A 26,676-nucleotide genomic window follows, 5' to 3' on the forward strand; every position below is an offset into this window, starting at 1 on the left:
CTTGCGGGACTGGGCTTCTTTGTAGTTAGTATCAGGCAAGATATCTTTTGATATGTCTTCAGATCTTTCAAAATCATTCCTCAAAGTGTGTAAGTGGTCTGCCAATGATTGACAGAGGTCTGCACATGTTTTCAAATCCAATTCTTTTTCTTAGAGAGCTTGACTTGTGTGGTAAAAGTGTTGTAAAATTTCATTCCACATGGTCTACATGAATACAAACTCTAATTCTTGTCTCTTGTTTGCAGTGTTTTCTGTCTCTCATATAGTTTCTCCCTTTTGTGATTGGTCTTCAGCTATGCTTTCTAATGCATCCACAGTCTTTGAGTAGGACTCCAGAATTGCACTTGTTGCCACTGCATGTGCCTCCCAGTCCCAGCGAGTATTAGAAAGATATTTCAACACACGATCATTGCTCAAATATGTCTTAAGAACTGCCCATCGGTGTGCTGAGGCAGAGAAAAATGTATAAAGTAACTGGACTGTTGAGAAAAAACTTACTGCCACCGGACAACAATCAACAGCACTGCGGCCAACAATATTGAGAGAGTGTTCAGCACATGGTATGAACATGGCATATTTGTTCTGTTCTAAAAGCTTCTTCTGCATTCCTTGATAACACCCTGACATGTTGGTAGCATTGTCATAAGACTGACTCTGCACTTTGAGAAATCTATTTTGCAAACTTGGCCCAGATCATGCAGTACTTGGTTTGCCATTTCTTCACCAGTGTGGAATGTTTTTCAAATTGAGGAATGTTATAAATCGTTCATCTGGTTTTCCATCTGTGGGAAACACATATCTTAGTACAATACTCAATTGATCAATATGGGAAAGATCAGGTGTAGAGTTGACAGATAAACTGAAGTACCCAGCAGTACTTATTTCATCCTCAATAGCTGAACGAACTTTGTCACCCATTAGACCAATGAGTTCATCACATATTGTCTTGGATAAGTATGATGGGTTACCTTTGCCAGCATTCCCACGTTTTGAGATATGGCCTGCTAAAAATGGGTCAAACTGAGCCACAGGCTCCAACAATCCCAAGAAATTTCCATTCTGCAATGATCCAAATGTGTCATTTGATCCCCGGAAAGGCAGACCACATTCAGCTAATGTTTGAATAACAGCTATAACACGCTGTAAGGCATGTTGTCAGTATTCACGCTCCCCTTTAATTTGTTCTTCCAATTTTTGTGTTGATTGAAAGCCCTGTCTTCGATTTAAATATGTCAACATTGAATCTCTGTGAGTAGTGCTATTTTCATGTTGTTCAATTAAAACAGTATTCCGCCAGTCACTAAATCCATCTGCAGCAAACCGGGATGTTGAAGGTTTATATTCAAAACGTTTGCAAACAAAGCAGTACACAGACCCTATTGATGGTGAATACAGTAGCCATTCTCAAGTGTATTTCTCACCATTCACTTTCATGCCAAAAAATATTTTTTGTGGACAGTATCTTGTTTGTTTGCCATTGGTCAAAGTCTGACGTGATTTCTCAAATGGCCCAGTATGGTGTTGACAGTCATTTGGTCCACGATCTATCCAGTAAGCTACATCATCGGTACTGAAATCAACCCACATACCAGGATCTTTTCTCCTATTATTTACAGCATGAGCAGGCTTAGTCTCTGACACATTCACACCTTTTAGAACAACATCTGTTTTACCACCAGGAGTAGGTTGATCAGTTACTGTCTCTGACATATCCACATGTTCTGGAATGGTGTTTGTTTCACCAATGGAAGAAAAGTCAGTCTCTGAAACACCTACAGGTTTTGGAACGATGTCTGTGCTACTGAGAGAAGATGTTGCTGCTGATGGATTTGCTTTGAAAAATGATGTCTGCTTTGGAAGATTTTGGAAAATTTCACTAGTTTTTTGTTTCTTTTCTTCCGCAAGTTTACGTTTCTGTGCTCCACTCGGTTACATTTCATCCTGTGCCTTATCTCAGTTGTCTGAACTTTAAAAAAAAACCCAACAAATTACACAACATACACTATTTTTAGGTGTGTGTGTGTGTGTGTGTGTGTATAGAGAGAGAGTATAAGGAAAAAAACGAATCAAGTACGTATAACTGAGAAGAATATATCAATAATAAAACATAAATTTATTGCAATACATGATAGGATCTCATTTCCTCGCATTATTTTGATCTACGTTAGTACGATGCCCCCCTGGTTTAGGTGGGGCTAAGTAATAAAAAGATAACAGAAAAACAGGGGAAGAGTGTGTAGTGGAGTGTAAGGAAGTCTAACAAAGTTCTAATTTTTCCCATGATGACTGCTTTTTTTGAAATATCAAATATCAAATTTTTAAAAAAAAATCTTTTTTTTTTTTTTTGATGCCCCCTACTTTGCTGGTGCCCTAAGCATGTGCTTAGTCTGCCTATTGGGTAATCCAGCCCTGGTCCTCTTGGACCAGATCCTGCGCTCCACTGAAGACTAAATCGAGAGTTGCCTCTCCCTTTGTGGGTTCCTGTACCAGCTGTTCCAAGAAGTAGTCATTTAAAGTATCAAGAAATTTTGTCTCTGCATTTCATCCTGAGGTGACATGTACCCAGTCAATATGGGGATAACTGAAATCCCCCACTATTACTGAGTTCTTTATTTTGATAGCCTCTCTAATCTCCCTTAGCATTTCATCATCATTATCACTGTCCTGGTCAGGTGGTTGAGAATAGATTCCTACTGTTATATTCTTAAAAAGAAAAGGAGTACTTGTGGCACATTAGAGACTAACAAATTTATTTGAGCATAAGCTTTTGTGAGCTACAGCTCTCTTCATTGGATCCGATGAAGTGAGCTGTAGTTCATGAAAGCTTATGCTCAAATAAATTTGTTAGTCTCTAAGGTGCCACTAGTACTCCTTTTCTTTTTGCGGATACGGACTAACATGGCTGCTACTCTGAAACGTGTTATATTCTTCTTAGGGCATGGAATTACTATCCATAGAGATTCTATGGAAGATGTGGATTCATTTAAGATTTTTATTTAATTTGATTCTACATTCACAGAGGACTTGTCTTTACTAGGAAATATGTTTAAACGTGGGTGGGAGGAGTTCTTAGTGAATTTGATGCTGACTCTGAGTGTCTGATCCTTGTAGATAAGATCAAGTGTCACAATGATCATTCTGTCATCTAACTTCGCTCTTCCCAACCCACTGCAAAATTTGAGTTGTATTTGAAATAGTTTAAAAATTCACCACTCTGTTTCTAAAAATTTAACGTTGAAACACGTCTCTCTGCTGTCAAATAAAAACCCCTTCTGTCTGAAAATCAACTAAAACTAGAACTGAAAGAGAATAGGGGAAACAGATCATTTTCCTCAATTTGCTTTGTGCTTTTTGAAAGCACTTTGTATATAATCAGTTTCGCCTGTTGTGTGTTTTTTTTCTCAACAAACTGGGAGAGAAATTCCTTAAAAAAAAAAAAAAAAGTGATTCTAAAACCAGAAAAAACTTGCAGTGAGACACAGAGGTGAATATAGTACTGACACTATTCATAATACACTTTGGAGTTGCCTGTTTTTTAAGATGAAACTGTCTCTTTAAAAGATAGCCCCCCCCCCAACTTTTTGTTGCTGAATGTTCACAAGAAAACCTCATCCTTCTCCTGTCAGTTCAACAGCAGAAACCTAACAATATTCCCAGTACTGGGTAAGATCCTGTCGACTTCCGTTATGTTTCGTACACTGGGAAAAAACGAATGATTTGTCAACTAGAAAATAAAATTGGTAGAGAGAACTCTTTTCCAGGTTTGCTCTGTACTGAAGAATAGAAATACAATAAAATAAAGGGATCGGGGAGGAGGGTTAATGGGGAAATCCAAAAGCACTTTGTTTCTATTTAATAAACAAACCTTTCTTGTGCGGTTTCCACGGAGAGCAGGGAAATATTCTGACACAAAGGAATAATCATTCTTAAACATCATCCTGTGCCTGATTTTTACTGGAGGAAGCACCTGAAATCCTCATTAATTGTGTAAAGTGAGCATCACGGAGTTGGTTTACCTCTGTTTGGGCCATGGCTCAGTCTCCCCTTCTCTAGCAGTGGTTTGGGTTTAATGACACTCTGGAATTTCCAGACCACCTCAGCATGGTTTAATAAGTCTCAAACAGCACCATCCTTCCTGGGGGCAGGTTTAATAATACCACAAAATCTCTCCCAACAGTCATATAAGAGACCCACCCATCCTGTTTCCCTTATGGCTCCTTCTAACCAGATTATTCTAATCCTGAAAGCTCTCAGCCTTCCCCATAAACTTGGTTCAGCTGCCACCCTCCCTAAAAAGGGTGGTGCCTCCTGCTGAGCTCCAACAGCCAGTTTCCTCTGTGGAGAGACCCACAAGTATCACCTACCTCATGCAGGTGGCTCTTAGACTGAGCAACAGGCCCTGCCTTGCTCTCATCTTAGTCCTGTTACCCTTCCCTCCCCCCACCAGACTACATCATCCCCCCCCCCCCCCAGTCCCTTTTTAAAGAGCTGAGGATCTGTGTTGGAAGAGCTGGACCATCCCTAAGCTTAAAGGGCCGGACCCCTTTTACAGTAAAGCTACTGTTTGCCAGTTTTGGTATTTTCTTCAGCACTTTCACATTCAACCACAAAAGGAAAACCAGACTAGCTAGTTCATTTATAATAAATACAATTGGTTTTAAAAACAATACTAAAAATACTAATTTGCACTTACATTTTTGATGCAAGGCTCTCAGAGTCCTTTTCCAACATCAGCACATAGCAAAAGATATTTTACTCCTATTGTCTGAGTATTTGAAGCCACTAATTAAGTGATGTGTCATCACCCTCATTTTAATGTTAGGAAACGGAGGCACAAAGGGGTTAAGTGACTTACCCAGCATCCCACAGAAGTTAGCTGGGGAAGTTGGCTGCCAGTTCCCTCTGCTTGAACTACTAGACCACATTCTCTTTTCTCTTTGAAGGCCTGTATGTTGAAAGGGATGCAGGATTTATTTATTTTTACTAATAAAATGCACTCATTCCGTGCTTCATGCCTAAAATACCGCAGCAATAGTCTGCTGCCCTTTAGTCAGGGTTTAAGTAGCTGCTTGATTGGCCCTGTTGGCGTTAGTCCAAGGCATCCATTTAAAACCAAACAAAAACAACTCCATTTGCTCTTGGGACATGATCTGAGTAGCGGGAAGAAGCATATGCCTTTTTGTACATGTCGAAGTATGGTGATGTGCCCTCTGGCTTTCAGGAGAAAGGTGTTATCAAGAATTGGGCCCCATGTAAGAGAAAAGATCCACACCTTCTAGGTTCTGCAAGTCCTCTACTGTTATGGATCATGGTTTACCACGTAATCCCGTGCTCCAGCTCTCTTTCCCTTCCCTAGCTCTTCAGCTCCATCTGCTGGTATGAATGACCTCCCTTCCTCCTCATTGTGCACATGACCAGAAGGTTCATGTTTTCTTGAAACCCATGGTTGTGTAGCAAGCAGTCACTCCGCTCAAGAGCAGGAATAACTTTCCAGCATGACTGTTGAGGTTTTGGGCAGGTCAGTTTTGCAACCTAGCCACTGATGGATGTTTTACTTAACAAAAACAACTACTTGTATTGCTGGGAATGAAGGGGATTCCACTAATGGTTTTTCTTTTTTCACCAACTGTTTGGGGCTGATATGTCTGTTCTCCAGGTCAGACAAGGAGAGCTGTGTATACCAGCCAATGGCTATTGCTCTGATATTTATTGGATGTTGGACTGCTGTCCATAGCACAACTCTGGAGTGGGCCTCTTGGCTGGGAGAGATTTCAGCACCCTCTTAAATGTGCTGAATAATGTCAGATCCTCTGGGATCAGTCAGAAACTAAAGCTAGAAAAGACGTATTGGATCATACTCCCATACACTATTGGATCATACACTGGAGTCAGTGTTGGATTGTTCTCTGCAGAGAGACATATTCTCTGCAGCAGATTCTCCAATCTCTTGTCTAGTTTTGAAAATTCCAAGAGATGAGGCTTCCACTACTCCCCTTGGGAGATTATTCCACAGCCTAATACATATCATTCTCAGGAAGCCTAAACTTTTCCCTTCTTAATTTCATCCAAGGGTCCTCCTAGCTGTACTGCTGTGAGTAAATCAAAGAGCCTGTGATTTAAACAAACAGCCCTGCTTTGGTAGTCGGTTGTCAGCTATCAGTTTAGCTGCACTTGCTGAACATGGGTTGGCTGTAAGCATAGTGTCAAACTGTTTGGCATCAGCTCAACTAACAGTGGTTAAGCACTGCTTGCTGAATTAATGCAGAACATGGTTTGTGCTTGTCTGCGCTTGCATCTAAGCCATGTTCAGCTCTGGTCTAGCTGAGCCAGTCACTGAAATGATGTAACCTTCTATGTTTCTAGGGAATTTCCTGACATCAGGAACACGAGCCTAGTTGTTGCATGGTATTTAGGCCAGACTGGAGCAGGGACTCTGTTCTGGGGAAGGGGGAGGGAGGACAACATTCAAGTCCTGTTGAAGAGAGCAGATATACAAAGGTGAATGGCAAGTAGGCTGTGGAGCCTGGAGGGCCACGGCATTTCTGTGAGCAACAGGCACAAAATGCTGGATTAAATCCCTAACATTGAATGTGAATAGATTTAGAGTTGAAGCCACTCAATTAGCTCCTGGATTGCTGTATTTATTGAAAAGATCACATTCAGGTTAGGAAACACAGTTCTCTAAATCAGATTTTCTTATCTCTTTTTTTTACAAATTACATCTTAGATTAGGAGTCTGAAAGCATTTAAAAAATCTAATTTACTTCTCATGGAACTGCTTGTTTACGCTTTATGCTCATCCCAATTTAGACCATAAAAATAGACTTTCAGGTTGTCATGCACTGGCATCGTGCTGCAAAGTGTGGATGCAAATATACAAGGGATATATTAATTTTTTAAAAAAACCTTCCTGTTGACTAATGGAAACATTTCTATTGGGTAGATTTTGTAAAGGCTGGTTGAACAAAGCCTATATTTTCTAGAGATCTTACCCACAGCTAGTCATTTTGATGAGGCTTTCAGTACAGATTGAGATGTCTTTTCTGTGGCCCCTCTTCACCCTGCAGGAGAGAATCCACTTCTGCCATTGCTGCTGTCTTCATAGCACTTCCCCAGCATCAGAATGGAACTGACATCTTATCTTGTCCATTTGTTGTGTGAGGGGTAATAGCAGAGGCTGCCACATGATTGGTGCTGCTAGAGGAAGTGGTAGAGGTACACATGAACTACTGCATGTTACTTTCCAGTAGGGCAGTGGTCTTCCTGTACTAGAAGCAGAAATGGGACCAGCAAGGTTAGTGTTTCTAGCATTTGAATACACCCACTGGAGAGTGTGCTGATGCAGGAGAATTCAATAAATAAAATAACAGGCCTGCTTAATTTCCATTCTGGGTGTTATAAAAGGTGCTCAGATACCTCTCTGATGGGCACAGTATAAGAACCTAGATTGGAAAGGAAGCACTGGATTTTTTTCCTGGTGCCTGTTGTATTAATTTAGATGGACTGTATGGGGTCAAAGGCATTATGACCCACATGACTCTGTCACTGTGCACCATTAAACAGTTTTAAACAATGTCTGGGGTTTGATATACAGACACGTCAACCTGCTTAGTACCATGGCGCAAACACCATTAATTTTTGTCAAGTGTCGGGGGGGGGTAGCCGTTTTAGTCTGTATCCACAAAAACAACAAGGAGTCCGGTGGCACCTTAAAGACTAACAGATTTATTTGGGCATCAACTTTCATGGGTAAAAAACCCACTTCTTCAGATCCTTACCATTAATTTTTGTAACCTTTTATTAAAGATACAGAAAAGAAGAAAACACAGTAAAAGCATTTGACATGTAAAGTATTAAATGAGGCTTTCATTTTAACAACCTCCCTTGTTCCCTTTCACTTTTGCTGGAGAGAGTCTTTAGAAGGAAAAAGCCCCTCTTGTTTGACATTCTCTTAAATGGTATCAAAGATAGTAATAACTTTTTTGAGGGGATGGGGAAGAGGAGAGAAGTAGTTAGCTGAGATGGGCTTAAGTTATTGTTGCAGTTGTTGTTAAAGTCTGATCCTGTTTCCTGAAACACAAAACAAGACAGACACACACAAAAGGGAAGAGGAAAGAATAGCACGGATAGAAAATGCAGCTTTTTGTGTCTGATGTTGACTTTCACTTGCATCCTTGCTGCTGAAGACACTCAGGCACAGCACAAGGTCTTATTAGCCACTCTGAGACCTGACCAGCATCTGGCTGTTTAGGTCATAGCTTTTATTTGCCATCTTTTGGTCACAGGCTTACAGCAGTATGGCAAAATATGCAGTCTTGGATGGCTAAGCCAGCCTCTTATTTGACAGAAGGAAAAAGGAGAGAGAAGAAACAAGCTGGGGAAGGCAAAGGACACATGGGTGAGAGGGAGACAAAGTCTCACATCCCAGGTGGTGGTTTGGCTTCAGCTGGAGATGGTGGCAATGTCATTTGACCTCCCTCTCTTGGGATCTGGTCAGGACATCTCTCAGGATCAGGATGACAAAGATCCGGAGTCTCAGGTGGTGGTAGGGTGGCAGCCATGATGGTGAAGTTTGCTCCAGTAGTTGTTTTTTTCTCCTCAGAGTCTCTTTAAGGACCTGAAAAGGGAGTGATGGGTGGAATAGCCCATCCCTTCGTTATTTTGTTTACCAATTAGACCTAATTTTAACACATGAATATTGGTTCATCAATTTCTGGTCATTTACTCCTCTTGTTTACCAGTAATAATTTTAATACAGTTCTTGAATTATATCAGTTGACCTTTTTGTTGGTACTAGTTCTGTTTTTCTGTCTTGCTTTTGCACTCTTTCCCACCAGTATTTGTTGTTATAGGTTATTGTGACATTTCATGAATTTTCACTTCTTACCGTTGAGCTGTCAATTAGGGTAAATTTGTAGGTCTAATTATTACAACATACATCTGTGTTAATATATATTATTTCCATTATGAGGTCATCCCACTTTTATGATTAGACTAACTTGCCAAATAAAGGGCTGCTTTTGTCCATTAATACTTTATTTCTCCTAATCTAATCTATGTTTTTTAGTAGCTTGCCCATCGCTATTGTATTGGAGTGCCTTACAAAACTAAATCTGTGCATGTTTCACATAAAGACCGGGCTTTTTTTGCTTCTCTCCCTCTGTTCAGACGCAGGTGGGATATGTGAGAATTCTTTATATCTTGACCTTTCCTCCACATCCTGATAGGAGAAGAGCGTGTGTGTATGTGGGAAAGCTGTGTCAAAGAGGTGAGTCCTGAAGATGATCAGGTTCGTGGTCACTGTAATTTCTTCCCTCTCCTCTCCCCTTTTGGATTTCCTTAGACGATTGCTTTTTGACCTATATCTGTGTGCCACTAGTAAGTGGGATTTTGGGGTGGGGTTTCAGGCACACAGAGCATTGACCTAACACTGCTCCCAATGATGTTAGCAGCAAACCTTCCATTGACATCAGTGGGAGCAGAGTCAGAGTAAGATGGAGCACTTTTGAAAGTCCTCACTCTTAATGTTTGATCCTCCACATCACAAGTCTTATCTCCTGCAAAAAATACCAAGGGATCCCATGGTAATTCTGGTGTCTCTTTTACTGTTGCTTTGAAGTAACTGTGTGTGTATGCAGTGAGATATTACACAGAATGATTTTAGTTTCATCCAGTATATACAAACGTTGGTCCACCTCTGTGTTCTTAATAATTAAACATTGTACAGTATCTGTCTCTGAAGGGGAGGGGAGGGGAGGGGAGAAGATCCTTTGAGGGGCAGTACGATAGTCACTACTGATACTGAATATATTCCACACCCTTATCTGGCCACAGCAACCCTCCTTAATTTAATCCACTGACATAAATGTATATTTATCAACAGGGTTTGAAAGCTGCATCAGATGCTGCTGTCTATGGCTGATATCCACCCATCCCTACCCTCACATCTTTGGTGCCCTACTCTGATTGGGAGTGGGGCTAAGATGCTGGCCTTTGTACTAAGATGCTGCCCTTGGACTTCCTAAGGGGATCTCCTAAGGATATTGGCCTTTGCTAATAAGTGTCTGGAAAACGAGAAACTCTTTCCTTGCTGTTCTGACAATGTAGAGAGATCCACTTCCTTTCTTCTTGGCTGCTGGGAAAAGGAAGGGAAAGCTTGTCTTTTATAGCTATCTGTTCTGCCAAAAGTTGTGAGTTGTGCAGGTCGCAGGATCTGGCAATGGGAGGAACAGGGTGTCAGCAGCCTGCTTACCCACTTGATTTGCTGTGTGGCGGTGCACTGGGTGTAAAATTTGTAAAGCAAACTCCAGACAAAAAGCAGCTGCACCAGCGTATTTTGGGATGAATGAGCTGTGAGTCACAGCAATCTGCAATAGCTGAGGTTGCTGGAGTTCAGGCTGGAGGAAGGATGTGAGGGTTGTAGCTCAAGGCTTGGGAGAGGATGGGATGTGGTTCGTTTGTCATAACAGTCAGCTCAATGGGACAAAAATTGTACTGTGATCTAAAAAAAGCAAACAAAATGTTAGGCTGTGTTAAGGAAGGGCTAGAAGTGAATCCTGAAAACATGCTCATGCTGGTGTGAAAATAAACTGCAGGCGCTCATCTTGAATATTATTTTCATATCTGCTCACCTCATCTCAATAAAGAGAGAGCAAAGATAGAAGGGGGTAAAAAGACTTGTCCGTGTGAGGAGAAGTGAGAAAGATTAGGAGGGAGATTTTCAAAGGCTCAGATGCCAGATAGGCATCTAAGTGCCATCTGAGCCTTTGAAAATCTCCCTGTTGGACTGTGTGTTTTTGAGAGGCAGAGAATAAGAAGAAAACGTAAGAGGCATATAAAGTAACGAACAGTATAGAGAAAATAAATTGTTCAGTCCTGTTTTCCCTCTGCCTTAGTGCAAGAACAAGGGGACACCCAATTCAACTAAATTAAAAGGCAAGACGTGTCACATGGATGAAAGGGAATTCTTTTTTACATGGTGCATAATTAACGGGTGGAACTCACTGTTGCAAGATATTGAGGAAAGAGTTTATCAGCGAATGTTAGACATACAGAGAAAATTCACAGTTACAGAAGATAGGTAGAGTAAATTATAAGGCATAGAAAGCCTCATGTTTCACGGTATAAACCAACCACTAATTGCCTGGAGTTAGGTGAGAAACTTCCCTGTGGGTTGCTGCATATTTGCATGTTATAGGTTTTTTTGTAGCCTTCCTCTGAAGCATCTTGCAGTGGGTGCTATCAGTGACAGGATAGTGGACTAGAAGGACCACTGGTCTGGTCTGGTGTTTCCTGTGGTCTCAATCAATGGAGAGTCTCCTTTTAGTTGATGGGAGGCGTATGTGAAAAGATGAATAGTTGGGGAAGCTAGAAATGGGCTATTGCTACACAAGGGTGTTCTCTCTTTCTCTCCATGTCTCAGTTGAAATGACTGTGTGTTGTGATCTCTTTAAAATTTGATACTACAAAAGTTAATATAAGATTAAGTATAATGTTTAACCCCAGAAATAGTAGAAAAGTGAGAATTCCTCTGGCAGCCTTAACTCTGCCCCCTTAGGGGAATATGCACTATGAGAATGTCTTAAGTTACATGATCGCATAACACTGGGCACTGGGATGTACTATTTGGCAAATGTTTATGTTACAAATCTGGATTAAATTGGTGGCAATGTAGAAATATGTCTTACACTAATTTAAGCTAAATGATCTCATATCACTAATAAATGGACATGGGTTTGATTCCCAGAATGCTGGTCTATGCACACAGGTGTCAAAAAGACCATAGATTTCAAACATTTCTCACATACGCTGTAATACACAATTCCTCCCCCCTGCCCTTCCTTTTATGATGCTGAAGTAAGTTTCACAGCAGGTTGAGAACTTGGTCTCTACTCTAACATTGGTGCAACAAATCACATCGCTTTTTTAGCATGCTGGCTGCTGTCAGAAGTGGGAGTTCAGAAACCTTATTGTAATTCACGGCTTTTATTTTCAAATTCATCTGGTTTTGCTGAGAAGGTGGGACTGTGCCATGCTGAGCAGAGGGACTTTCCTGGACTTTCTACCAAAAAATAACTATATGTTTAAAAGTAAAAAATGAATCTGGCTTCTAACATTTGCACATTAAATAAGTTAATAAGCTCAGATACTACAGCAAAGTACTACAGATACTACCATAAATAGTGAAATAGGCTCACCAGGCTGTTTGAAAATTAAATAGAATATAGTGTGAAACCTGTCTTAAGCAACTGCCCAAGGGAATGGTACAAATGGTAAATGATCGCTTAGTAAAGAGGGTCTTCAGTTATATGTTCAAATAGAAATGGTCCACCAGAGGCCTGATTTGTTAACCTTCAGTACGCACTGTGAGGCCCATCTTTTTGTTTCTGTGCAGTGGAAAAGAAGTGGGCTAAGGAATTTAAGGGGTAATTGAGGGGTTTCATTATTATATATGTCTGGTGAGCAGTCATTAGAATGGGCTGGGCAGCTTATGATAGCATAGAATGCTTTTAATTGTGTGCTGAAAGTCTTCAGGAAGGCCCGAGTAGAGGCCAGAGGAGAAGAATAGTCCTTTGCCATAATCGCAAGACTGGGATTTGGGCGATCTAGGTTCAATCCCCAGCTCTGCCACAGGGTCCCTGTATGATTTTGGAATTGTCATTTAATCTCTGTCGCTTAGTTTTCCACTTGAACAACTGAGATAATGGTACTTTTTTTCTCCCACCCTTAGTCTGTCCAGTCAGTTAAAACAAGGACTGTCCCTTCCAATGTGTTTGTACAACAGGGTGCTGATACTGGTCAGATAGAGCCTGAAGATAATTATATGAGGGCACCATTGTGATGGGTGCTCTACAAACGCCATGGAAGATAAAGTCCCAAAGAGTTTATAATTTAATCTGAAACAAGCTGCAGCAAATGAGGAAGGAAGTGGAAAGAAAAACTAACCATAATACAATCATGTGGCAACATAGATTAGCGACACGCACAACTTGATGGTCCCCAGTTACGTGAGAGTTTGTTCTAAACCTTAAAATGAACATCGTTTATTTCTGACTGTTGCACAACCCAGCTAACGTCTGATTATGTCTATTATATTTGATTATCCCTAACATGGGTGATTTCTTGACACAGTAACTTTAGTTCACATAGGTATTATTTGCCACATGAAGATGCGGCTTTTATTTTTCCATAGGGCTAAATTAATGTTGGTCGGGAATATTATGATTATGATTACAGAGGCACCCTGTAAAATTCTTCCATTAGGCCAATAGAAAAGGAAAATTCCAAAGTGAAACAATGTTGGGCGTGGTTATTTGTTAGGTCAAGGTAATTTCAGTTGCAGAGGTCCCTGTTTTAGAATGGAGTTGAAGGCCTTTAGCCAAAACTGTAAATGATCCTGTCCTTTAAGTTACTGGGATATAGCTAAAGTTTAAGGTACCATAAACTTAGACATTAGTAGGTGCAAGCATCCTGCAGGCAAAAGGATTAGTTAGTTACAGAGTGGGGAGAATGTTTTGTCCTGGAGATATCGTAGGGGTTAGCTATTGTCCCTTCTCAGGTTGTTGAAGCCTGGACTCTTTTTCATTATTTTATCTGAGAAGTTCTTTGGTGCCACAAAAAACCCACTTGTTTCTAATCTGAGTCTCGTGGGATGTAAGACTCCTCCCCAACTAGGATTTAGATTTATTTATTTTTTTAATCAGAAGAAACTGTTTTCCCTCCTAATCTATATAGTCAGTCTTAAATCAGGAAAAAATAAATCTGTTGCCTTTAAATGATAGGTCAGACCATCCCTCTCGCTGCTTTAGAAATCGTGTTCCTCTTCCTATTATCTTTCACATGACAAATGAGTCTCCTCTTCTGGTCTCCCTCTGCTTGCTGCTTCCTCATTGCTGTTCTCAAAGCTTGTTCAACAGATCTAGGTTCGTTGGCTATATTGCACTTCTGCAGTTCATGAGCTCAGCACTCTCCGAAGGTCCTTCCTTTCTGTAGAGTCTGCTTGGACACTAAGTATGCATTTGTTGTGCTCACTGTATTTTCAGCCACTTTCAAATGAATGTCTCCTGGTCCTTAGGAGGCAACTGGTTCAAGTACTTAGGCTAGATTTCAGAGAAGTGTAAATCAAAGCTGTCCAATTCTTTAAAGGATTGGTTCTGACTTATGTATTCGAAACCTTATTTTCCCACTTTATCTACCAGTATCTATATTCCTGACCCAATTGTTTCCATGTTAACATCTTGTCCAACTTAGATCTTTCTGTGCTCTAGTAAAGGCTGTATCAGGGAAGGTGCAGTTTTTTCAGGAACTGAGAGTAAGACTATCACATCAGGTGTTCAGGACTCAAACTCTCCTCCTTGGAGAAGTCATCAGTGGAGCACCTGGTGTGCTCACTGCACAGAATGATGCCAGGACATGTGGTCTGGGTTTTAACCAGACTGCAACTTGATTAGTCAAATTACATCCAAGGTTTGCATCGTGAGACAGCCCAGCACACTCACTCGCATCCCATTGATCCTTTGCCAATTCTTGGGGTCTCCCGTGGGGGGGGGGGGGAGCCAATCATCACACTAGGTGGGTCTCTGAGTGCTGCCGCTTGCCCACAATCATCCCTCCCCTTTTTGGGGGTTGAAGCAGAAGGAAACCTCAACTCCCAGTCAGCGTCACTGTCAAGTGCATTGTTGGGACAGTTCCCCTGGGGTAGTGCCCTGGCCTATGGTTCATATTTGCCCCCAGGGGATTAGATATGCTCCCCCTGTCTTGTAGGGAGCTGTTCTCAGGGTGACTGCTATGTTACCTTTTTGGATCTGGAACCTAAATCAGCGAGTTCCACCAGAATAGGGAAGAACTGCAGGAATGTAATGTCTTCAAACTCTAGTTCCCATCACTCCTGGAGCCAGTCATGGGAACAGCAAAGCCCCCTAAAATACAAGCCAAAACCTATCTTCCTTGTTGCAGCTGAGTGGACTTGCAGGTCAACCTCTAGCACATAAACATCCCTCCATATGGACACGCCATTATAGTGAGTGAGGAAACAGTACCAGGTCTTTCTTCATCCTTGTAGAGAACCTTATAAAGTGGAGCGGGGCCCGTACCCTATAAGTAGCAGTATAGGGGGTCCCTAGTATACATTTTTCCCGTTATCCATTGTTTCGGATATCTGTTGCTCATCAGTAGAGGAACGTGTTCTGATTCACGTTGATCCTGATCCACATATCTGTCGTTTGCACATATTGGAACCAACGTGAATTGGAACACGTTTCCCTAATGTACAGTACAGTACTGTACTTGCATCTGCTGGTCACGTTTAAGGCTTATTACCTACGGAGGACATTCTCCATGCTGATTAAGGAGATGGCGGGTGAAGGAAAGCCCAGTGTAAAGGAGTTTTGGAAGTCCTACAACATCTTGAATGGGGTGGAAAACATTGACGCATTGTGGGAAGAGGTCACTTTGCAATGTATGAACTGTGTTTGGTGCCATGCGCGGCCAGATGCTGTCCAAAGCTTTGTGGGTTTTGATGCCATTTCCGCTCTTGACCAAGAAAATTGTCAAGTTGGTGAAGGATGTCAGTTTCAAGGAGGTGGAGGAGGATGATGTACAGGAGTTTTTGGAGTCTCACACTGAGCAACTGACAAATGAGGAACTGATTGAGCTGGAACAACAAGGGATAGCCAAAGAAAGCAAGGACAATGATGACGATGACGTAGGGCAGGAAGCCAGGAGTCTGATGACAAAGAATCTCTCCTGTTTCTTTGGATTGCTAGATGAGATGATGGAAATCATACAGATCCTTTTCATGAACCATCTGCTAGAGTCTGCAGGGCTCTCAATGATGCAGTGGCTTGCTACAGGGAGATCTATTGTTCAAAGATTCATGCAGGAGAGTAGACATCGACAAAATCCTTTTTTAAGACTTCTGCAACCAAAAAGCCAGCCACGGAAACGCCAGCCCAAGAAAACCCAGCTGCCACCCTACTTAAGCTTAGTGTAATTGACACTGTTTTATACTGTTACTGTACTGTATTTACTGTATTAAAATGTTCTATGCGTTTGAATGGTGTTAGTAGGGTTCTACATTATTTTATTCAATGTTTTATGTGTCAAATGTGTACTGTATAGCCTGTCATTCTAAAAAAGGTACACTGTTTAGGTGAAAAGAGCATTGTCCTAGGCAAGTGTGGTGAAATTGTGAATGCATCCCCCCTTATTTCATTAGCCCACCCTTATTTCATTATTTCTTATGGGGAAAAATTCCCCAGTATATGTCGTTTCGGTATCCATCGCTCTTTTCAAGAATGCAATCCCAGTGTATTCAGGGAAGCTCCTGTAGTGAACCACACACAGAAGGCATGCCTGGGAGCTATGACTTTGGATGCAAAGTTCAGATGGCCCAAACAGAGATTGGAGATCCCCAGACAAACCTTTTTGGCTCTGCTGACAGTAACAACCATCTCTTTTAGAATTGTGAACTTGTCCAAAGGAAGGTGATTGAGGTCATGGCTTAGATACATCAACTTGGTTGCAGGTCCCTCATGTTTTTCATCAGCTAGGGGAACATCCAGTTCTCCCATTACCTCCTGATAAACCCGAAGCAGCCCATCACACTTGCCTGTCCTGGCCCTGCCTGCAGACAGACAATTGTCCAGGAACTATGTCCTCCTGACCACCCTGTCCAGCACTGTTACTGAATTTTTCAAAGGCCACACACTGAATAGCACAGCTTATGGGCATTGCTTTGTTCACATAAAACTGACTGTTGAAGGAAAAACCAAGGAAGTCACAGTCCAGAGGAGGCAGAAGGCTGACTTGATGTCCCTCTTTACAAGCAAGGCAGCAGGGTCATATGAGCATACTGTGTGCATCATTGTGTCAAGTGATGCATAACAAATGGTGTACAACTTGGGGTTGGTCGTGTTATGGACCAGGATGTAAGCGGTCTGGCCTAGTAGTCAAAGCAGGAGTCACATCTAGTGGGTGGAGCAGCCATCCAGGTTGGGGAACGAAGCCTAGGTTTGGCACCAGAGTCAACTGCCGCTTACCAGAGTCAGGGGTCAAGCTAGAGTCAGAACCAGGAATCAAAGCTGAGGGTTGGTGCTGAGGTCAGATACCAAATGCCAGCGCCCAGATTCAAGCCAGAGTGAGGGTCAGCAGTCAGAGGCCAGAGTTGGAACCAGGTGTGGTAACTGATGATGGGAGGTGAGACATAAGGGCAGGAACTGGACGAGAGGCAAGGATCAAGCACAGAGCAGGAGCTTGGTGGGAACAGGGGGGAGGCAGGAGCAAGGAGCGGAGCGGGAATCAGGAGCAGGGTTGGATACAAGAGGCAGGCACAAGCAGGGTCCAATGCATCCACAACAGGAAATCACCTTGTTGCTCAGACAAACTTCCTGTGCCTCCTTCTGGCTTAAAGAGCGTGGTTGGATCAATCGGTGGAGCTGAGTGATTTTCCAATCAGGGCTCCCGAGGTGGTGCCTTAGTTGAACCTATAGTCATACTAGCTTCTCGGTCCACCAGGGTTTTGGCAGACATAGGCTGCAGGCCAGGGTGCGGCAGCTGTCTGGGAACTCCCAGAATTAGGTTCAAGACCCAGGACATCATAAGTTGCATCATCTACCAATCCCCTGTTTGGATATGAGAGATGCTGAATGAGATGATACTCGCCAGGCACTTTCCTAGGCCACGGGGAAGATGCAGAGATTAGGCAATGGCATTTTCAGGATAAGGCCCAAACGAACCTTCTTTTGGGTCTGTGCCTGGCTTTGCTCTCCATGCCTTTAACTGATCTGAAGTTATTTGCTATTATGTGTATCCTCTCCCTTTCATACGGAATCCTGAAACCCTGAACTGAATCCTCCACGTTGGGGTAATCCCTTAAAAGGAGGGCTAAGACACCCAACTTAATTGGAGACATCTTTTTCAGCCATGTTGTCCCTGCCCTTGCTCTGTGTGGTTTTGGGCTGCTGATCATGCCCCAGGGGAAGGTGCGCTTAAAACGTGGACAGCCTGAAGACGTGACTATCTCCACAATGCCCACGTTTGTGACTAAACCCACGGCATGTACAAAAACATTTGCCTTCTCTTGTACTCCTGGCATGCAAACCTTGGCTGATCAGGCATTGGCACCTCAAGTCTACCCCTGTCCCCACTTTCACACCTTGACTTTACCAGTATGTGGCCGCTACCGGCGTTGGGGCCAGTTAACGGGTTCCCCTGAGCCATGCACTCCAGCCATCGTTCCTGATCGGTTTTATCCCAGCACTGGGTGGGGCTGCCCTCATTCTAAAGTACTCATCATACAAGAGCCAAGTGGTGCCTGAAGAAAATGTATTATATGCCCTAGGTATAATAGCCAAATACTTCAGCATGGGCCCGTACATTGCTGGGTATAGCTGTCCCATCACACCCATGTAGATGATGTTGGCCGCAAGCCATTTGTCCCAGTTCCTATCTATCTTGGGATGCTTTGTCCTATCTTTTTCTCTCCTCTCTGCCTTATGCCTTTCCTCCAATGTAGGTTACCTGAACTGCAGGGAAAATATGTCCATATACTCAGCTTGACATATCTTCTCACATGTTAACGGGAAAAGATGGGCCCCAAACTGATCAGCGGCAGCTGCATATGAGACTATGTTAAAACCCACATTAATAGACCCATTGGGTTGCTGCAATAAAGGCTGTGGGGCAGGGAGAGGGGGAGCTGTGGGGCTAGGGGCTGTGATGCTGGAATCTGTAAGGCCACTCTCTGAGGAGCTGGAAGGCTGGTAGCGTGGGGTAGGGAGCTTGGGTGTTGGGGGCCCCCCACCCCGAACATGCAGACAAGTGGCATGTTCTATAACCCTCCTGACCCTGAAGCCATCCGGAGCCTAACCTATTGCTCTCGCCAGAACTGCCTGCCTGAGGTCATGAGGTCACACTTGGGGGGCTGTGCTGAACCCCAGATATGCCCACTGAGGAGGCCGAACCATTGGGGCCTGCCCCTGCTTTCCCAGTGGGCCCTGACTGTGAACTGACCCTACTGCAGGGACCAAGATGTCCTATGCTGTGCCTGACCATTGTTTTCCAGGGCTCTGGTCTGAAATGGACCGCATCATCTCCATGAGTCTCCCTATCCCTGGCCACTTAGGACGCGGTTCCCCTTCTGGCCTCTTTCCTCTCTCCTTCCTGATCTTCCTGGTTCCTTCCTGCTCTGGGGTAGGCAACACATGGCCCTGCATGCAGCAAGTGGCTGCAATGGGTCTGTTAGTCCTACTGTGCCCCCGAGTCTCGGTCCCAGCCCTGCAGCCAGCCAGCCATATGTCCTGCATAATCAAGTAGATTATTGCCAGACTGTTGTTTATGATCCTTGTGCTCTGTTCCTCTGACTGCTGGAAACCAGCAAACTGGAAGTGGCTCTGAGCACATAGCTCTTATCCTGGCTTCGAGTCTCATGCCAAATCCTGTGAGACATCAAGCCTACCCCAGGTATCCTGTGGTGGGCTGGAAGTCTTGTGGGACCCAGCCCATCCTGTCCCTTGGTCCTCTCTCATCATGGGAGCCACCAAAACACACCCTTTGCTAGGCTTGGGGCCCTCTTAGCTTTCTTTCTGGAGCATTTTTCTGCTTGAATTTATTACTTCAGTATGCTCTGAACTGTTTATCTTTGACATAAAAGAAAAATCAGGTCTCATATCCATGTCTCCAGACTGGCAATGGGTAGAAATCTCAGGAGCTGCTCTTCTCTTTCCTGGTGGTTTCTCTCCTTCCTCTATCACCTTTCAAAGAACTCTGTCTCTCCAGTGGAAGCATTTGTGGAATCACAGAGGGTAGAGATGGAAAAAACCTGTTATACCACTGTCAAGGTTCCTTCCCCACTCTGAACTCTAGGGTACAGATGTGGGGACCTGCATGAAAGACCCCCTAACCTTTTTTCTTACCAACTTAGTTTAAAAACATCCCCAAGGTACAAACTTTGCCTTGTCCTTGAACAGTATGCTGCCACCACCAAGCGTCTTAAAGAACAGGGAAAGAGACCACTTGGAGACGTCTTCCCCCCAAGCCCTACACCCCCTTTCCTGGCTTGATAGTAATCCTCACCAATTGGTACAGGTGAACACAGACCCAAACCCTTGGATCTTTAGAACAATGAAAAATCAATCAGGTTCTTAAAAGAAGAATTTTAATTAAAGAAAAGGTAAAAGAATAACCTCTGTAAAATCAGGATGGTAAATACCTTACAGGGTAATCAGATTCAAAACATAGAGAATCCCTCTAGGCAAAACCTTAAGTTGCAAAAAGACACAAAAACAGGAATATCCATTCCCTCCAGCACAGATTATTTTACCAGCCATTAAACAAAAGAAAATCTAACGCATTTTCTAGCTAGATTACTTACTAACTTAATAGGAGTTGGAAGGCTGCATTTCTGATCTGTTCCTGGCAAAAGCATCACACAGACAGACAGAACCCTTTGTTCCCCTCATTGGTCATTTTGGGTCAGGTGCCAGCGAGGTTACCTTAGCTTTTTAACCCTTTAGAGGTGAAAGGGTTTTGTCTCTGCCCAGGAGGGATTTTATGGCACTGTATACAGAAAGGTGGTTACCCTTCCCTTTATATTTGTAACAACCACCCAGGCCTTCTTGCTTCCAGTGTTGGATTGTTCCCTATAGTACACTTTGTCCGGTTTAGTTTTTAAAATTTCCAGGCATTCAGGCTTCCTCTAGAGCTGAATACACTGAAGCTTTTCCTGGTACGCAGCGTAAATGTTCCTATTCTTCATTTTGTGCTATTACCCCTAGTTGTATCCCTATGGATCACACTAAATAATTCCTCTCCATTCTTTGTGTTCATGCCCTTGAAATATTGGTAGACCATTACCTCTCCCCATTCCTTTGATGTTTCTAGGTCAAGCTATACTATTTAGTTCTTTTTAATCTGTCCTCATTTGTAATTTCTTCACTACTTGCTAGATATTGCTGCAGTGTGGTTGGCAGGGGGATTAGATGACAGTAATACTGTAGAACTTTTCCTTCTCTAATTTCTATGGTTAATTGTTTTTTAAACATATTTCAAGACCTTTTAAAATCCTCTCAAGTAACTTACTCTAAGTAACTGTAGCAATTAAAATGTCGTCTGTCTGTCATCTGAGGAACCTTTAAGAAGGTTAAAGGTAAGAATTAGGAAATTAATGAACAGTTAGCTATCCTTTTGCGTGAAAGGTTTGATGACTTAAAAGATCATTTCTGACCATTGGGAGGGAAAGTGTTGAATAAGTGCAGTGTGGCAGTATAGAATCATAGAGACTAGAAGTAGAAAACCTATTATATTCCATTTAATTCACCCCCACTATCCTTTCCCAGAGGCCAGTAGAGGAGTGTGTCCAACAATCACTTGAACGGGAAGCTCCCACTTATTACTAATGGGTTATGCCAAGCAAATCTTGAATCCTTCTCTGATGTAATTACTGGTTGGGTTGATGGTCATTATGGCGGCTAATAGCATATCTGGATTTTAGTCAGGCATTTCGACAGAGTGCCAAACAGTAGACTTAAAATGAAATTGGGACAAACACCAACCTGATAAAACATGCCATTGTGTTGATCAGAAAGAGTTTGAACAGCAAACAGTGTAAGTAATATCAATTGGGGCATCACAAGGGGAAGTATTTGTTGGACTCAAAGTTGTTATTTTTACTCTATCTAGAGGAAGATGTAGAATCAACTTTGATTAAATTTACCAATGGTGCCAAAAGTGAGGGGAGCAGCAAACATACAGTGCAAAGTGACCTGGAGAGAATGAGTCATGGGTATATGAAATGCGGTGCGCTTCAGTACTGATGAATCTAGAGTGGAAATAGCACAGGTACAGATTGCCGGGTGGCAGTCACAGAAGCAATGATTTTGAGGAAGACCTAGGGATGCTACTGGATACCAAATGAAATAAAGAGCTCTCATAATGTGATGCTACTGAAAATAATTAACACATTGATACCAATTATTGAACAAAATACACACATCACAACATGCAGCCTTAACTTCCATTTTGTCCTGTTAGTTTCTATATTCATTGAAGCATATAATATTGTTTAAAAATTACAATTTTTCTGATGTATTTGGTTTTTAAAAATGTATGTTTTATAAATGTCAATTGCAGCCATTATTTTATTTCATAAATGTCTCCATGAATTCTTTTCAGTCAACATTGTGTTAATGTTTATGGATTTTAAAATTACAATTTAAAAACAATTCTATATGCTTCTTTTAAACCTGTACAGGTTTCTCCTCTTGTTATATATTGCTTAGACATATTACAGTCTATAAAAATTAGCAGGACAAAGTCAGAGTCAAGGCTGTATGTTGTCATGTTGTATTTTGTTCAATAATTGGCATTAATGAATTAATGTACATGATGTGGTATAAATTTAACAACACGTGAACTGTGTTTAAATCTAATATTAAACATATTTCCTGTGTGTTTTGTGGTTATGCGTTCTGTTTGTTTGCTGAAAGTTTAATGTTGCTTTCAAAGTGGGTTTTTTTTTTTTTTTGGCCTTTCCCTCTCTGCCTTGGTAGAGAGAGATCTCATGCATAACTAGGGAGGTGGTCATGCTGCTCCTGTGTGTTTCTCATGCAGCCACATCTGGAATACTGCATGCAAATCTGGTCTTCACAGGACAGTGAAAGGAGACCACAATGGTGGTCATAATATTGATGTTCCATGATGCTCAGTGGGAAAATGTGTCGGCAATCAAAACTTCATGGTAACTTTCCAGTAAATTAATGAATTTACATCTGCCAACTGAATTTAAAAGGAGAGGGAAATTTGTAGAGAAATAATGTACGTGACTCCGTGTATGTGTTTATAATACTGTTACTTCCAAAAGGGAAGATTCCTAGCTCCATGTATTACCTTTTGCAATCAGTGACATTTGTAACCGACGACCTCTTAAAATAAAAATAAAATAAAATCCTGGGGGCAACAATGACCTGCAAGATTTGTCACAAATCATAAGCAGTTGATGCTCCAGTTTTTATTTTCTTTTTAAAACAGTAGACCATGCATCTTCTACTTATTGGTACGATTCACCAATTATGAGGACTCCAGCAGGCAAAGGGTCAGTCCCAAAAGCATCCATTTATGCTATGTTTCCTGCTTTTATATTTTTGTATGAGTGTTTCCTTTGATAGCAACCCAGAACAATGCATAGACTAAACTCTTTAAGTTATTTTAACAATAGTTATTTGTACAGGGACAGTGGTTTAGAGTTCGTTAGTACCAGCCATTTACAGCCAGTGGATCTGAGGTCGAGTTTTGGGGAATCCAGCCAAAGTAAAACAAACTCTTGTTTGTTGGAGCAGCTAAAGTGACCCAACTTGAAATGTATCAAAGTAGGCTGATGAACCATTAGATGAATGAGAGGGTAGTAGCAGGATACACAGAAAGATAAATATGGATATGCAAATTCTTTATGGTTTTTTTTCTAATTTTTATGGGTTGCAATATTAAAAATAGCCATATGACTTTAAGATCTTTTTATTGCATATTTATTTTGGTCTTAGTCAGAAGCACTGAACTGGGACTCAGGAGACATGGGTTCTATTCCCATCTCTGTCACTGGCCTGCAGGGTGACTTTGTGCAAGTCACTTCCCCTCTCTGTGCCTTAGTTTCCCCATCTGTAAAACTGGGATAATGATACTGTCCTTTGGAAAATACCTTGAAATTTACTGATGAAAAGTGCTATATAAGAGGTAGATGATATTATTTATTTTGTTATGCATTCACTTATATGCAGATGTAGGCGTTGAATATTTTATACACTCCAATTTCAAAACAGCTTTGGTCTGGCATATAACTTATCTTACTACAGTTTTTCGCCTACAGCATCATTGACTTGCTAAAGATTCTAGCATGAGAACTTTTCTTTAAAATTTGACTTAAATACTTGGAATTATTAAAAATGTATAGTAAGTTCATGTGACTCTTACCTTTCAACTCTAATTATTTTCAATTACAGAAAAGGAGAGCTGTTCTCTGTGTCTCAGAATACAAGAAAAAGGGGACATTGAATGAAATTGACCGGTGGAAAATTGCAAACTGATAAAAGGATATGGGTTCTCACACAATGGGTAATTAGCTTTGGAACTCATTGTCACAGTGTTGTTGAGGCCAAGAATTAGCAAGATTCAGTGAGGGATTAAACATTTATGGATATCAAGAATACTGAGATTTAATGCTAAAAAGTTTGGAAGGAATATTAAACCTCATGTTTCAGGTTTTAAGCCAATGTCTTTCTTTTAGGGAGTAAGATGAGACCATTCTGAGCATCAGATTGTGCTCCATCTGCCTACTATGGGGTTCTTACATCTTCTGCGGCATCTAGTGCTGGCCACTGTCAGAGACACGATGTTGGAGTAGGTGGACCATGAATCTGATGTAGCATGGCAATGCCTATGTACATAAGAATGGATATACTGGGTCAAGCCAATGCTCCACCTAGACAAGTGTCCTGTCTTCTGACATTGGCCTGTGCCAGGTGCTTTAGAGGGAATGAACAGAATAGGGCAATTTTGAGTGATACATCTCCTGTCAACCAGTCCCAGGTTCTGGCAGTTGGAGATTTAGGGATATCCGTAGCATGGGCTTGTGTCCCTGTCTGTCTTCTTTAATAGCTGTTGGTGGACCTATCCTCTATCTTCATTTTCGAACCCAGTTATACTTTTGGCCTTCGCAACATCCCCTGACAACAAGTTCCACAGGTTGACTGTGAAGAAGTATTGAGTGTGAAGAAGTACTTTCTTATGTTTGTTTTAAATCATCGGCCTGTTTAATCAGTTGCCATCTAGTTCTTGTGTTATGATAAGGGGTAAATAACACTTCCCGATTAACTTTCTCCATATTATTCATGATTTTATATATCTCTATTATATTCTGCCCCCCTCCCCCAGCCTTACTCGTCTCTTTTCTAAGATCAGCAGTCCCAGTTTTTTAATCTCTCCTCACATGGAAGCTTTTCCATATCCCTGATCTTATTTGTTGCCCTTCCCTGTACTTTTCCCAATTCTGATTTATCTTTTTTGAGATGGGCAGCCAGAACAGAACACAGTGTTCAAGGTCTGGACGTTCCGTACATTTAGCGGGATTATGATATTTTCCTTTTCCGAATGGTTCCTAACATTCTGTTAGCTTTTCTGACTGCCGCTGCATATTTTTCAGAGAACTAGCTGTGGTGACTCCAAAATCTTTCTTGAGAGGTAACAGCTAATTTAGACCCCATGATTCTGTATATATAGTTGGTACTATTTTTTACAATGGGCATTGTTTTGCACTTACCAACACTGATTTTAATCTGCCATTTTGTTGCCCAGTCTCCCAGTTTAGTGAGATCTCTTTGTAATTCTTTGCAGTTAATTTTGGACTTAACTGTCTTGAGTAGTTTTGTATCATCTGCAAATTTTGCCACCTCACTGTTCACCCCCTTTTCCAGATCACTTATGAATATGCTGTACAGCACAGGTCCCAGTTTAAATCCTTTGAGGACCCTGATAAATCCATGGGGAACATCCAAGGGGACCCAGTCATGTGCATCAATCAGTCACTTCCCCTTTTGCAAACTGTATTTTATCTTTTATTTTAGTAAATATTTAGATGTGCCTTTAAGGCTCTGAGCTATTTACTCTGGGGTTTGTGCTATTGTCAATAATGGTGTGAACAGAAGTTGCCTTGATTTTAATTCGACAGATTTCACAGATAATTTCACATAACTATTGAACAAAAGTAGCTGTATAACATGTGCAACTGTTTTGTATGTGTAATTGAGAGTCATGGGCATGACTTGAAGCCAAGTCCTATCTCAGAGTTGCTGTGTTCCAAGCAACAGTTTGGACTGGTCCAACTGCGTTACTGCTACTCTTCAGTGTTTGATATTAGCAAATCTGCTCATGGTTGACATATTGTATTTAATCTGGGTTAGACTTTAAGTGTGGGTCCTAGTACTGAGCCCTGTGGTAGGCCACTTGATACTGTTCTCCACTTGGCAGTCTTACCAATAATGATATTCTCAAAGAGCAGGTACAGTGCAGGTAGTGGCATTGCAAATGTAATAGACTGAGGGGCCATCTACACCAAGGAAATGATCTAAAAGCTTGTTTCCATACTGATATAAACTTATTTCCATAATGGAAATACTTTTATACAGCTACTGGTGACAGACCCGCAGCTTTGCTGCTCTAATTTATGGTTTCATGGTGAATATGAGCTGAGGGTATGCAGTTGTATATATTGTGCTGAGAGAGTTGTGTTGATTTGATGATGGCGAATGAGAGGTCTGTGCTGCCATGAGGGGCTGCGTGTGTTTGGGATTATCATGTATGCTGGGTGTGCTGTTGTGTGTGGGTTATGTTGTGCTAGAAGAACTGTGTTGATTTGTGGGGATAGTGAATGAGGGGTATGTGCTGGTTATGTTGCTGTGTTTGGGTTCTGTTGTGCTGGGAGGGTTGTGTTGATTTATGGGAGTGGCAAATGAGGGGTGTATGATGTGATAAAGGGCTGTATATGTTTATTGTGTGTGCTAGTTGTGTTGAATTGTGTCTAGGACGGGTTCTCAAAATGTGGGATGTGTTTTAATGGGCTTGCCGGAGCTGGCGTTAGACTTGCTGGCACCCAAGGCTGATGCTGAAGCCTGAGCCCCACTGCCTGGGCTC

The 26,676-nt window shown here is 41.9% G+C and overlaps 1 protein-coding gene across 6 annotated transcripts in view; it reads left to right on the forward strand.

The window, feature by feature from the left end:
- TSPAN9 (tetraspanin 9) overlaps nucleotides 1-26,676 on the forward strand; it is a 266,949-nt gene that overhangs the window by 19,150 nt on the left and 221,123 nt on the right. Inside the window, exon 2 of one of the 6 annotated variants that reach the window (XM_073314272.1) lies at nucleotides 9,169-9,268. The exons of 4 other annotated variants lie outside the window; for them this stretch is intronic. The gene's annotated coding sequence lies outside the window, so the exon portion shown is untranslated. Of the gene's footprint in view, nucleotides 1-9,168; nucleotides 9,269-26,676 lie in introns of those variants that run through there. One more of the 6 variants, XM_073314310.1, reaches the window with a different exon arrangement.

This window comes from Lepidochelys kempii, chromosome 1 (assembly GCF_965140265.1).
Source record: "Lepidochelys kempii isolate rLepKem1 chromosome 1, rLepKem1.hap2, whole genome shotgun sequence".
Lineage (NCBI taxonomy): Eukaryota > Metazoa > Chordata > Testudines > Cheloniidae > Lepidochelys > Lepidochelys kempii.